The sequence below is a fragment of the Hylobates moloch genome, unplaced genomic scaffold, assembly GCF_009828535.3.
Source record: "Hylobates moloch isolate HMO894 unplaced genomic scaffold, HMol_V3 SCAFFOLD_2, whole genome shotgun sequence".
In the NCBI taxonomy this organism is placed as follows: domain Eukaryota; kingdom Metazoa; phylum Chordata; class Mammalia; order Primates; family Hylobatidae; genus Hylobates; species Hylobates moloch.
In genome coordinates this window covers 135706064-135720469 of record NW_026652277.1, presented here as the reverse complement: position 1 = coordinate 135720469, position 14406 = coordinate 135706064, and the positions used below count along the sequence as shown (strand labels likewise).

General features: G+C 37.3%; 1 protein-coding gene across 4 annotated transcripts in view; it reads right to left on the bottom strand.

Moving 5' to 3' along the window:
• Positions 1–14406, bottom strand: part of SLC35F1 (solute carrier family 35 member F1) — a 439352-nt gene that overhangs the window by 354947 nt on the left and 69999 nt on the right. The window lies entirely within an intron of this gene.

Sequence of the window (14406 nt, the reverse complement as noted above, 5' to 3'; positions counted from 1 at the left end):
TACATGATAGAAATATACCCAGTAAAGTTAGAGTCAAAATTACTTCCTTTCCTGTAACTGATTTACAGATCACATCAATGTAAAAAGAAATAAAGGCTAATTTATTTAGAAAGAAAAACGGAAACTGTAAATAAATACATTTTAAATACAAGTTTGACAGAAACAGATTTGGGGGTTGTAATAGATCACAGATTAAATATGAATCTCATATTTTTATATTCTGAAAAGCATAAGCATGGAGCTGTAATCTTGAAACATACACATAATGCAATGCCTAGCTTGTCAGACTGACATCAGAATCCTTAACATCCATTAGGCAGCAGAGGCACCATGGAGTCTATGGAGAATTTCTCCCTGCCCCAAAATGATTTCTTGGGAAAAAATAAGAAAAAAAGGCAATGTAAAAACAATGCTGATAACTACTGTAAAAGATTGGGATTATAAAAGAATAGTGTAGGTTGTGGTATGAATATACAAAAAAAAATGTCCTTGACCACTGTTATATACTTTAACAGAGTTTAGAAAATGTAAAGCTTAACATTAACTCCAAAAATAAAACATTAGCCATTAACTATATTCCACTTCACGTAGCCTCTTTTTCTTTTCATGACTGCTTGCCGTCCCACATACTTCAGCCCCTATAAACATGCAGAAGCCCTTCAATGATGCTTGGGAACAGAACCATACAGAGGCTTTTCAATAATGTAATCCCACTAAGTTATTTAAATGCCCTGTCAACTCCTAGCACTCCCTGATGTCACCTCCCTCAATCCTCCCTCATGCACTGTGACAACACCATGGAAGCCTCTCCACTCAGCCTTCCTGCAGTCACTTTCTCTTGCTCCCTTCTCCATCGTAAATGTTCCAAGAACTCTACTCTCAGTTTTATATACTCCATTCTCCCTGGATGGCCTCCTCCAGTACCATAGCTTCAGCCATCACCTATATTTGGGTAATGATCACATCTCCAACACCATCTCCACATCTCCAGCATCATCTCCACGACTCCAGCACCATCTCCCTCCTGCCCTCCAGATAAGGATTTCCAGCATCTCCAACTGCATCTTCCACCTCTGAGCCAACATGACCAAAATACAAAACACCTGTGCAACCTCAGTCTCCTATCTTATTTAACGGCAACCCAAAATACCCTAGTTACATGGTAATAGGGAATCTCCTTTTGCCCTACAACCAAAGTTTTCTCAAACTCATCTCTTCCTCTCCTTTCCCCACCTCTGCTTCTGCTGCATACTTTTATCATAGACCACTAACCTGTCTTCCTACATTTTGAGTTTTTTTTTCCCAAAATTCAGAACTGATTATGTCACTTTATTGCTTACAATCATCCAGGGTTCCCTGTTGCCACAGGATAACTCTAAACATTTTTGCAATATCCCTCCTACTACCTTAAATGCTCTCTGGGCCTACCTGTTGAACTCCTCCACTTTCATCAAGATTTAACTCAGATGTCACCTCCTTTGAAAAACCGAATAGTCCCCACAAAATTGATTCTCTTTCACAGACTCTTCAGTAATCATGTGACACTTTATAAATATTTCTAGTTAGTCTTTACTACAGTGTACTCTGATTACTTATTCCATGTGTATATTCACTTTAAAATTTGAGCTCCCCAAAGTCAGAGACCTTATAAGCCCAACAGCCAACATAGTGCCAAGGATATACGGTACTAATAATTGTCTGATAAATAAGTGAATGAAAACAGAAACTCCTTTCTGTTCCATTTTCTCTTTATCTTATATCCAGTAACATTTCTAGAAATTGTAATATCCTCCAATGAAATGTATTTTGAATTAGTCAGGCACCTCAACATATACAACATTAGAACTGGATGTTCAACCTAATTCTTGTAATTCTACAATGTAATCAGGGGCTTTGTGAAATGGGAATAATTAGGCTTTCTTCAAAGACAATCAAGGGTGCCTGTACCTCCTGCCACCCCTTACATTTCTTTAATGATGTGCATCCTGGAATCCCAGATTTAGCAGAGGTTTTGGAGGTCCAGTCCATCTGATCACCCAAACCTCAGTGGGAGGTTTACTTATGTAGATTTCTGAAGTTTCCCCCCTCACGCATTGTCTCAAAATCAACAACGATGTTGAGAACACATCATAAACAGAGTCTGCAATCTTACACATGAGGCTCTAGACAAGGTTCCATGGTTACCATAAACATATGAAACAGAAACCCATTCGACGAGTAAAAAGAATCGGAGGCCTCAAACTCAACACGGGTAGAAGAAATTTCACAACTGTGCTAACAGCAACTTTTTACCACAATAAAGGGAAAAAAATTCTGATAAGTAATTCTTGCTGGCACAGCTGAGAGAAACATGAATCAGATACTCCTGATGAGACGTACAAAGCACTCCATCATCCCATCATGCTGGGAAACAAAAGGCTCCAATACTGAAAACATCATCAGCTGGATCCCATGGATACAAGTTAAGGAACAATGACATTGATGATCACGCAGCACATCCTACAGAAGCAGAACTGGATTTTCTCTTTTCTCCTACAACAGACCCTCTTATATGACCTCGGACTAAGAGCCACAGAGAAGAAAAGAAAGACATAATTATAAAATTTTAATTCTCTGTGCTTTAAGAAGAGTGATTTAAGCAAGATTTTCTCTTTTTGATGTAAAGGCAGAACACAGGAGGATTGGGAACATACCAGTATGCTGATTACTAGACAGCAAGCTGTGTTAGTGAAATAAAAAGCACTATTAATATTTTCTAGATGCGGGTTAGGTAAAATGAATGCATCTGAAATCTACTTCTGTTGGAAAAAGGAAAAACATTGTGAGACAAAACCAATCCTTAAGCTATATCTGCTGATATTTGCTTTACACCACAGTTAAATCTTCACAACACCACAGTTTTCAAAGGACCAGAAACTAGCCTCTGACTCATAAGAAAATGTTCCAATGGGGTAACGGAGGGTTGTGATATTATGGACTGTACAAAGAAAAGCTCTCCAACCTGAGCCCCGTTCCACCACCAACTTTGGGAATTATAATTAACTGAAGCTTTTTTGACGTAGGAGGTGATGTCCAAGCAAGGTATAAGTTTGGGGGATGTAGTGGGGAGCTGCTCTTCGCTAGCTTTCCATCTAAACTGACCACAAAGGCATCTACTAACATATAAATGAGTCAGACAGTAGTACAGGTTAAGCTGAAAAATGGATTCACATTGTGTAGAAGAATTAGTAACACCAGGCATGCAGGGAAGAGGTCAAGCCTGACAGGGACCAGATTGAGAGTTCAGGCAAGAGTCATGGCTACCAGCGCAAGCTCCACATGCCTCCAAAGGAAAGTAACAAGAGCCATGAAATGAGCCACAGGATGAGGGCAGGGTTGTCACATAAAATATGGGATGTCTTATTAAACTGGAATTTCAGATACATGAAGAATAATTTTGGAGTGTAAGTAATGGGACAGGCTTATACAGAAATATTATTCTTTGTGTATGTGAAATTCAAATTCAGTGGGTGTCCTGTATTTTTATTTGCTAAATCTGACAACTCTAGATGAGGAAATGGGGCTCAAGGTAGCCTTAAATGAGACAAAGAGAGAGACTAGGGAATGACAGTGTACGTGAGACAGAATGGGAACCAGGGTTTCTGCCAGAGGAAAGCTGACTTAGGTCTGAAGCAAGCTAGGAGTCAAAGGAAAGGGCCAGTGAAGAAAATAACGTGAAGGAAAAAGTAAAGTTTTTGTAGTGAGTAACTGTGTATTGAAGATAAACAGCACTTAAGACCACATGGCTTATTGCTCATTATGATGAAGATGTAAGGGGAGGGACATGGTGTTGGTGTCCACAAAAAAGGGAACGACTAATCCAGCCTGAAGAAAAACACTAAGTAAATGTGGTAAAGGGGACCTGGACTCTGTGACAGACTGCATACAACTGGTAATCTGGTAAGATTTATTTTCTTTGCAAACTGGAGAGGGTGGGGGCCGGGGGAGGGGGAAGAGTTATTTTCCATAGGAATATTCTTTCAAAGTGGAACCAAAGAGAAAATAGGCCCTTATTTCTGTTATTGGACATTTCTAAAGCATGAAAAAAATGAGGCACAACTTTACTGCTTTGGAGGGAGAATATAGGTCTAATAGCATAGGAAATCAAGTTCAATTCAATAAACACATCTGAAGAAATAAAATAATTTACTCTGAAAAAAATGACTGTAATAAATACTTGTATTAGTTTATCAGAAAAGACTTTGGTACAATATGAAGCACAATCTTCCTAAAATTTAAGTAAAAACTAAATCTACTCCCAAATTAACATAAAAATAATTTTTCATCTTAATATTTATTATTCCAACTGCTTGTTTCATCTGGAAATCCATTACTAAATGAAGCTAAAATTTAAGCCTCTGCCTCTGAAAATCTTTCCCTATCAATAAAAAATTTTGATAAAGAATTACCTCAATATCCTATGCATTAAAAGAAAAATCAATGACCAAAATCACGAAAGTATTTAATAGATTTAAATACATAAAAACTTAAAATCGCTCAAATGCATATATTTTTTAAAATCATAAACAAGTAAATGGCAAACTACAAACCTGGAAATACCCCAGATAGAGCAGATGGAGATATATTACTCTTACACTATTAAGAGCTCATTTTAGAAGAAAAAATCTTTTATACCACATAGGAAAATGGAAAAAGGTCATGAGAAGATAATTTATAAAAAAGGAAATAAAAATGGACAATGAACACAGAAAATAGCTAACTTCCCTAGAAATCAAAAAAGTCCTTATTATATCAATACTTAGCTAACATTTTCATGTATCAAATTAGCTATTATTTTTTAAATTAAACTATTTAGCACTAATTAAGGTAGTGAGCATCAAACACCTTCCTATTGCATAAATTGTTTTTAAAAAACCTTTCTAGAAAGTAGTTCAGCAGTATATGTCAAAAGCCTTGGGAGGCTGAGGCAGAAGAATCACTTGAACCCAAGAGGCAGAGGTTGCAGTAAGCTGAGATTGCACCATTGCACTCCAGCCTGGGTGAGGGAGCGAGACTCCATCTCAAAAAAAAAAAAGAATGAAAGAAAGAAAAAGAAAAAGAAAAATCAAGTTATTTCATCCAGGAATTCCACTTCTAGGAACCTGTCCTAAGGAAATCATCACATGTATCATCAAAGACTTACAAAGATATTCATCACACTTATTTATAATAGTGTAGAAAATGGAAAAGCATATAAATGTATAAATGTTCATTAATAAAAAACAGTTAAAATTGAATACTGGACGGTCATTAAAATTGCAGTTAAAACAATTTAATTTAAATGATCCTTGATTGATATAATATTAAGATTTTCAAAGTAGCACACAAAACTATATTTATCTGTCTATATATAGCATAATTACAATTATATATGAAAACAGTGGAAGAAAATATGCCCCAACGTTAACTGTGATTAAATGATTTATAGGATTATGGAGTGATTATTGTCTTCTTTTAAATATTTTGCCTGTGTTTTCTGAGGATTCTGCAATAAACGTGTACTACTTTTGAAATCAGGGGAGAAAATGAGCAGAACTAGATTTAGCTAAAGAACTTTTTTTAATTATAGCAAGGAAAATAGCAACATAGATTAATCTAAGAATATGCATAGGCTTAGACCTGTACAAGGCAATAAATTAATACCTTGTATTTATTTAAACATTTATATTTACATATTTAATGATTACCTTGTGTACTGCAACTCTTCATTTGTTATCATCTAAATAATACAGTAAAAAATAAACAGGAATTAAACTGAACAAAGAAAACAAAACCTTTGCTCCCCAAATCAAATTTTCCTCCCTTAAAACTGAGTTTGCCACATAATCCAACTATGTTATTTGTTTTCTTACAACCTAAAATTTGTAAAATTTAAAATTATTCTTCTAAAAAGGAAGAAAGCCAACTAACAGTTTTCTTTCAGCCAAGGTTTCTCCAGTTTACCTTGGAGGTAAGAGATTTGAGTAAATTTCTTGTTGCCACTATAGGCATGAATAGGAATTAGCGCCCTCTTGTGAGCATGAGATGAAAACCTTAAAATACATTCGAAGCTGAAAGGGACTTCAGTTATTTCACCATGAGGAAAGACAAAGAATTGTGCTCACTAGACAAAGAAGATCACACTCCTTAAAGTAAAATCATCTCAGAATTCTTGATTATTTAGATTTTCAACATACAATGCATTTGTATGGGAAAGTGCCTGACACTGAATAGATTTACAGCTTGTCTTAAAATTCATGAGAGGCAACGTGAATGTTCTGTACTACTGCCACTGCATGGGAGGTTATCACAGTGGAAGACGTGATAATCTCCCTTGTGGCGAGTACGATGTACTGTGCTCCTATGTAAAAAGCAGAATTTCCAGAAAAGGGATCAAGTCTTTCAGAAATGATAGACGACAGTAACTTTTCTAAATTCTTATAGTAAAGAGCCATAAATCATTTCTTGAAAAATAAAAATGATGAAAACAACTTGTTAGGGCAGGGACAAAATAAAATTGGAGATTATTTAGAATAGAGACTACAACTTCAGCACAGCACAGAGCACTTGTAGAACAGAATAAGTTCCCTTTTACATAGGTTAGTAGATTCCCATCTACAAAAATACATAAATAAATAAGAGAATCACATCTCCTATCACTCTAATCTGTGAGTTTTTTAAATTACACCTTACTATAGTAATTTCCCATCTGATTGACAGGTTGAGATACACAGTTAATTTTAAAACATCAAAGTGGGAGGGAGATCATACTAAAATGAAAAAAAATTTTCAAGGCACCAAGTCCTATAGTATTCTTCAACAACACTGCCAGACTTTTCCTGGGATGCTGCCAGCCAATCCCAGGTCAAAGCTTAATTGGCATTCCCAGTTAGCCGATTCTAAATTTGAGAAAGGCCACACATTGTCTTTAGGCATTTATAATGTAGTTAACTCTAATCAAAATTTCTTTATTTTTGTCAAATAACTTCAACAAACTTTTCTTCTAGCTATTTAATGTTCTCATTTATTTGAGGATGGGCATTAGCACTGAAAGGTGAGTGAATGACATTGGAAAATCATTTTAGTCAACTTGTTTCTAAACATCAATGGAAGGAAGTAAACATTTCCGTCTGTTCAGCTCATTAGTGCTGATAAATGGAGATTGCAAAACTCAGAGGCTATGGATTCCTAATGGACTTGACTTAGATCAGTGGCTCTCAAAGTGTGGTGTGGGAAATCCCTAAGATCCTCTCAAGAAGTCCAAACCTTCAAAACTACTTTCATAATCATACTAACACATTATTTGCCTTTATCACTCTCATTCTCCTACAAGTATACAATGGAAATTTTGCAACAGATTGATGCAGAAGCAGATATGTGAGTCCACTTGTCTATTAAGTCAGACATTAAAGAGATTTGCAAAAATGTAAAACAATGCTACTCTTCTCACTTTTTGTTTTATTTTGGAAAACACAATTTAAAAAGCATTATTTAGATTAACCCACATGGGCTTACTTTTGTTCTTTGGACATGTCATAAATATTTTTAAATTCCTCTATTTTAATTTATAATGTAAGGAATATAAATTGAGATAATCTCACAGAAACCAAAGCTCTTTGGGTCTTTAATAATTTTAAAGAGTGTAAATGAGTCCTAGACCAAAATTCTTAAGAACAGCTGTCACAGATCTCTTATTTTGATTCAGCATTAAAAAGTTTTATTAATGTTGAACTCAGACACTCCAAAAAATCTTTCAAGATTTTCAGAATCAAAGCAACCTCCTGCTGTGCTCCAGAGTTCAAAGGCATTTTTATTTGACTTTATGCTACTCAAAATCCAAATTCACTTCAGTGCAGAACTAATAAGAAATTTTCAAATATCATTCATTCATCCATTCAATAAAAATTTACTGAGTATCATGTGAAAATACAGCTATGTTTGGAATATTGCTAGTCTGGGGAAATAAAATGGTATCTTTTCAGACTAAAACCATATATGCCCTGCTCCTAAATAGTAAGACCCAATACTGATTAAGTATATACTAAGTGCTAGACCTTGTACTAAGTGCTTAATGGCATAACTATTTTATTCCTAACAAGAACCCTATGTATTATTATTACTCCTATTTCATGGATGAGGAAACTGGGCATAGAGAGATTAAACAATTTGTCCCAGGTTAAAAGCTGACAAGTGGCAGAGCCAGGATTCAAACCAGCAGAATCTCTGCATATAACCTCCCCAGTAAAACTGGCACCATCCAGCAGGGTACCGGGCCTGGATATGCATACCAGCTGCATGTCACAGAGCTAAACCGAAAGCAATGTCAAGATTCACTGGATATAGTTTACCTTGGCAGAGCTGGAAGAACCATCACTTTGAGTTTACTGTTAATTCCTAGATTCTGACTATTGGACTAAAAAATTAATTGATAGGTACTTCTGGTCATCCTTCACTTATTCACAGTTATAAAAGTTGTGAAGAAATGGCCCTAATATTACCCATAATCCTAAAGTATAGTTTCTATAAAGCAAGTTTTGACCAGCTGGGCATGGTGGTACAAGACTATATCCCCAGCTACTGGGAAGGCTGAGAAAGGAGGGTCTCTTCAGCCTAGGAGTTCTAGGCTGCAATGAGCATGACTGCATTCCAGCCTGGGCAACAGAGCAAGACCTTGTCTCAAAAAAATATATTAAAAATTAATTAAATAAATAAATTAAATAATAATAAATTTAAAAACAAATTTTGACCTTGCAATGTGGAGAGAGACCCAGAAAGCATATCATCATCAAACCAGCTCTCAGGAAAAATGTCTACGAACATTCAGTAACATTTATTTTTAGGTAAATAAATGAGTAAATAAACACATAAATCAGTCATTATGTCCTTTGTCCCCTTACAACCCCAAATCCATATGTTGAAGTCCTAACCCCCAGTTCACTTCAGGATGAGACTGTACTAGGAGATAAGGACTTTAAAGAAGGTAAAATGAGGTCATGTGGGTGGACCGTCATCCAATAGGACTGCTGTCTTTATAAGAAGAGAGAGACTAGGGACACATAGGTACAGAGAAAAAGCCATGTGAAAGCACAGCAAGAAGGTGGCCATCTGCAAGCCAAGGAGAGAGGCCTTGGAAGATACCAAGCCTGCCACTGACACCTTGATCTTGGACTTCCAGCCTCCTGTGAAAAATTGTGAAAAAATAAATTTCTGTTTAAGCCTCCTAATCTGTGGGATTTTGTTACAGTAGTCCTAACAGACACTATAACAGATAAAACACCAGCCAAACTCTTTCATCCAACTGTATTTTTTTAAATTCCACAATTTTAACATCTATCATAATACTTGTAAACTTACTAAATTGCAGCATCTAGGTACTTGCCTATGAAGAAAAACAGAAGTATCCCTAATTTTATAATGGGGATCTAGGTATGGGTGGCTGATATGATTTGGCTGTGTCCCCACCCAAACTTCATCTTGAACTGTAGTTTCCATAATCCCCACATGTCATGGGAGGGACCCAATGGGAGGTAACTGACTCATGGGGGCAGGTTTTTCCCATGCTGTTCTTGTGATAGTGAATAAGTCTCATGAGATCTGATGGTTTTATAAAGGGCAGTTCCCCTGTACACGCTCTTGCTTGCCATGATGTAAGATGTGTCTTTGCTCCTCCTTTGCCTTCTGCCATGATTGTGAGGCCTCCCTAGCTATGTGGAACTGTGAGTCCATTAAATCTCTTTTTCTTTATAAATAACCCAGTCTTGGATATGTCTTTACTAGCAGCATGAGAACAGACTAATACAGTAAATTGGTACTGCAGAGTGGGGGCACTGCTGTAAACATACCCAAAAATGCAGAAGTAACTTTGGAACTGGGTAACAGGCAGAGGTTGTCACCACTTGGAGGGCTCAGAAAAACAAAGGAAAATGTGGGAAAATTTGGAACTTCCTAGAGACTTGGACAGCTCAGAAGACAGGAAAATGTGGGAAAGTCTGGAACTTCCTAGCAACTTGTTGAATGGCTTTGACCAAAACGCTGATAGTGATATGGACAATCAAGTCCAGGCTGAGGTGGTCTTATATGGAGATGAGGAGTTTGTTGGGAACTAGAGTAAAGCTCACTCTTGCAGTGCAAAGAGACTAGTGGCATTTTGACCCTACCTTAGAGATCTGTGAAAACTCAAAGTTGAGAGGGATGACTTAGGGTATCTGGCAGAAGAAATTTCTAAGCAGCAAAGCATTCAAGAGGAAGCAGAGCATGAAAATTTGGAAAATTTGCACCCTGATGATGATATAAAAGAAAAACTGTTTTTCTGGGGAGAAATTCAAGCCAGCTGGAGAAATTTGCATAAGTAATGAGGAGCCAAATGTTAATCACCAAGACAATAGGGAAAATGTCTCCAGGGCATAGCAGAGACCTTCACAGCAACCCCTTCCATCCATCACAGGCCTGGAGGCCTAGGAGGGAAAAATGGTTTCCTGGGCCAGGCCCAGGGCCCCACTCCTCTATGCAGCCCCAGACATGGTGCCCTGTGTCCCAGCTGCTATAGCTCTAGCCAGGGCTAAAAGGGGCCAATGTACAGGTCAGGCTGTTGCTTCAGAGGGTGCAAGCTCCAAGCCTTGGTGGTTTACATGTGGCACTGGGCCTGCAGGTGCACATAAGTCAAGAACTGAGGTTTGGGAACCTTCACTTAGATTTCAGAGGATGTATGGAAATGACTGCATGTCCAGGCAGAAGCTTACTGCAGGGGTGGACCCCTCATGGAAAGCCTCTGCTAGGGCAGTGCAGAAGGGAAATGTTGGGTTGGAGTCCCCACACAGAGTCCCTACTGGGGCACTGCCTAGTGGAGCTGTGAGAAGACAGCCACCATCCTCCAGATGCCAGAACTGTGATCCAGTGACAGCTTGCACTGTGCACCTGGAAAGACCACAGACACTCAACAACAGCCTGTGAAAGCAGCTGGGAGGGGGGCTGTACCCTGCAAAGCCACAAAGGCAGAGCTGCCCAAGGCCATGGGAACCCACCTCTTGCATTAGCATGACCTGGATGTGAGACATGGAGTCAAACGAGATTATTTTGGAACTTGAAGGTTTAATGACCGCCCTATTGGATTTCGGACTTGCATGAGGCCTGCAGCCCCTTTGTTTTGGCCAATTTCTCCCACTTGGAATGGGTGTATTTACCCAATGCCTGTACTTCCATTGTATCTAGGAAGTAACTAACTTGCTTTTGATTTTACAGGCGCATAGGTGGAAGGTACTTGCCTTATCTCAGATAAGGTTTTGGAATTGGACTTTTGGATTAATGATGGAATAAGTTAATACTTTGGGAGACTATTGGGAAGGCATGATTGTGTTTTGAAATGTGAGGACATGAGATTTGGGAGGGAGCAGAGGCAGAATAATAAGATTTGGCTGTGTCCCCATCCAAATCTAATCTTGAGTTGTAGTTCCCATAATCCCTACATGTCGTGAAAGGGACCCAGTACGAAGTAATTGAATCATGGGGGTGAGTTTTCCCCATGCTGTTCTTGTGACAGTGAATAAGTCTCACAAGATCTGATGGCTTTAGAAAGGGCAGTTCCCCTGAACATGCTGCTGCCCACCACCATGTAAGACATGTCTTTGCTCCTCCTTCTCCTTTTGCCATGATTGTGAGGCCTCTCCAGCCATGTGGAACTGTGAGTCCATTAAACCTCCTTTTCTTTATAAATTACCCAGTCTTGGGTATTTCTTCATAGTAATACGAAAATTGACTAATACAGTGGCTCTCAGGTGGCACCAGGTAGAATTACAGGTTGTGGTCCACCTCCCCAGTCCACAAGGAGCTGACAAGGAAAATCTGTAGAAAAAGAGACTAACCCAAAAGACACTATTTAAAAAGTATATACAGAAATTCAAGGTCATACCTGTCTATTATATTCTAGAATGCTATAAGGGGGTTAAATGTTTCACTAAGGTACTTGATGAGTTGTCATGAATAACAGAGGCTATACCTGGTAGCTGCACTGTGGTCTGTGGCTGTTAGTAGTTCTCATCATCACTACAGTCAGGAGAGCTCCTAAAGAGCGAGTAAGTTAAAGAGTAAGCATTATAGGTGAACTCTGTGAACACAGTATTCAACTTCAAACACTGCAGTTGGCAGAGTCACTGGCATGATGAACACATCATCCAGTTATACTATCCCATTCAATCCACTGATTACAACAACCTCAGCATCAAAAAGTAAAGTCACCAAATTCAGACAAAATCACTAAAAATGTATGAACTTCCTAAAAACAGACACCTTTGTCCTTACAAATTAAATTTTTAAAATCATCTATTTGAACCAATGAAGTCTGATTATCCATATAACTGTTAGAATACCAATTAGTTCAACTCTTCTGGAAAGCAACTTGGTAATATGTATCAAAAACCCTAAAAATGTATCTTCTTTTAAAGGAATTATACTTTCTGGAATTTATCCTAAAGGGATGATCAGGAATGCCTACAGATTTAGGTATAAAATATTAACAATAGCTATGTATATTCTAGAAAAGAAAAACATACACCAAAAAGTAAAAAATGTTTTTCTTTGGGTTATGAAATTGCAGATTTTTCTTTTTAAGAAACAAGGCCTTGCTCTGTCACACAGGCTGGAGTGCAGAGGCATGATCATAGCTCACTGAACCCTCAAATTCCTGGGCTCAAGTGATCCTTTCACCTCACCCTCCAGAGTAGCTAGGACCACAGGCCCATATCTAACTGATTTGTAAATATTTTTGTAGAGATGAAGTCTCACTATGTTGCCCGAGTCAGTCTCAAACTCCTGATCTCAAGCGATCCTCCCTCCTTGGCCTGGGTTTATTTATTTTTATACTTTTCATTATATTTCAAAAGTTAGACCATGTCCATATATTACGTTTCTGAATCAGGAAATAAAAATAAATGAATGTTTTCTTTTTTACAAGACCAACCATGTCACTAAGTCCTGATTGGAAATTGAGTAAGATCTCTATATACCCTCCTATCAAAGTTTGTTTTTTTGGAAAGTATGGACACAAATATAAAATATATTCTTGTTTAAAGATGCATAAAGTTGTTTCAGCCTACAAGTAAAAATGTTGAACTATATTACAGATAAGTTTCTTGTGAAAATGTGAACATGTTTTATAATAAAATTCCTTTTTCTCACTTCAGAAAAGACCATCTCTCTCAGTTTGTTTCTGTCAGCTGAAATACATCCATCCAAGACTAAGAGGCACATGGGGGAGATAGTATTGAAATTATGAAATAACTTTCAACCAACAAGAAAACATTTTCTAGGCTACATAAGCTACCCATATAAAAGAATCATCACCTAACCCTTCTCTGGAGCAAAACCAGGAGTTGGAGAACTTATACAACAGACAGAAGGGAAAATGAGATTTACAGACAAGTAGACTCCAATGCTTCCAACATAAATACATAAATTGTCTGTGAGCAGAGTTATTTCCCAAAACAATCGTTCTCAAATCTCTATGTGCACCAGAATCAACTGGAAACCCCTATACAGATACAGGTCTTTGGACATAGCCATACTGAATCAGAATCTCAGGGACCCAGAAACAGCAGCTTATACCATAGATGTTTCTGATGCAGGTAAACTAGGGGCCATATCTTCCAAAAGTCTTTAAACATACCAAAGATTATTAGATATCCCAAACCACTTCTGAGTATACAACTGTCAATCCAGATCTCACTGGATGTATAAAAATAAACAAAATCTATCTCACTTGTGACTTTAATGCACAATTAGTATAAAATAGTTGCAACGAAATATTGGTAGAGTTTTGGCATTCCCCAAGCCTTCTTTGAAGCAAGGTTTTACCTCTCTTCGATTTATTTTCTATCCCTCCCTACTGCTCCTCAACATCCAAAAGAAATCTTAATGATTAATCATCCTGCACTTGAATTTCCCTGAAATGGTACGATTCCTGATACTATCAAATAATGTAACTTCTTACCAAACAATAGACAAATAAAATACACTGTTAGGAAAGCCCTAACATGGAAAGCTGTTCTCAGTGAGAAAGACCACAAAGTCAGTTAATCTGGCAAGGTTTACTATTTTTACAAATTAAAAGAAGGTTCTTATTTTCCTTTAAAAAAATAGGAATATGTTCTAGAAGGAGGATAAAAAAGTGAATGGTACTGTCTGAACACAAATGCATTTCTGCAGTAATGTAAGCAAACAAGAAAGTTCTACTAGAGTATAGAAGTCAAATAGAATTCACATAAACACCTAATTATGAAATGATTACCAGAACTTATCCTAATTTCTGTCATTTATTTTATTTTTATTTTTTATTTATTTTTTTTTTCTTTCCCCGGAGTAATTTTTTTTTTTTTATTATACTTTAGGGTTTTAGGG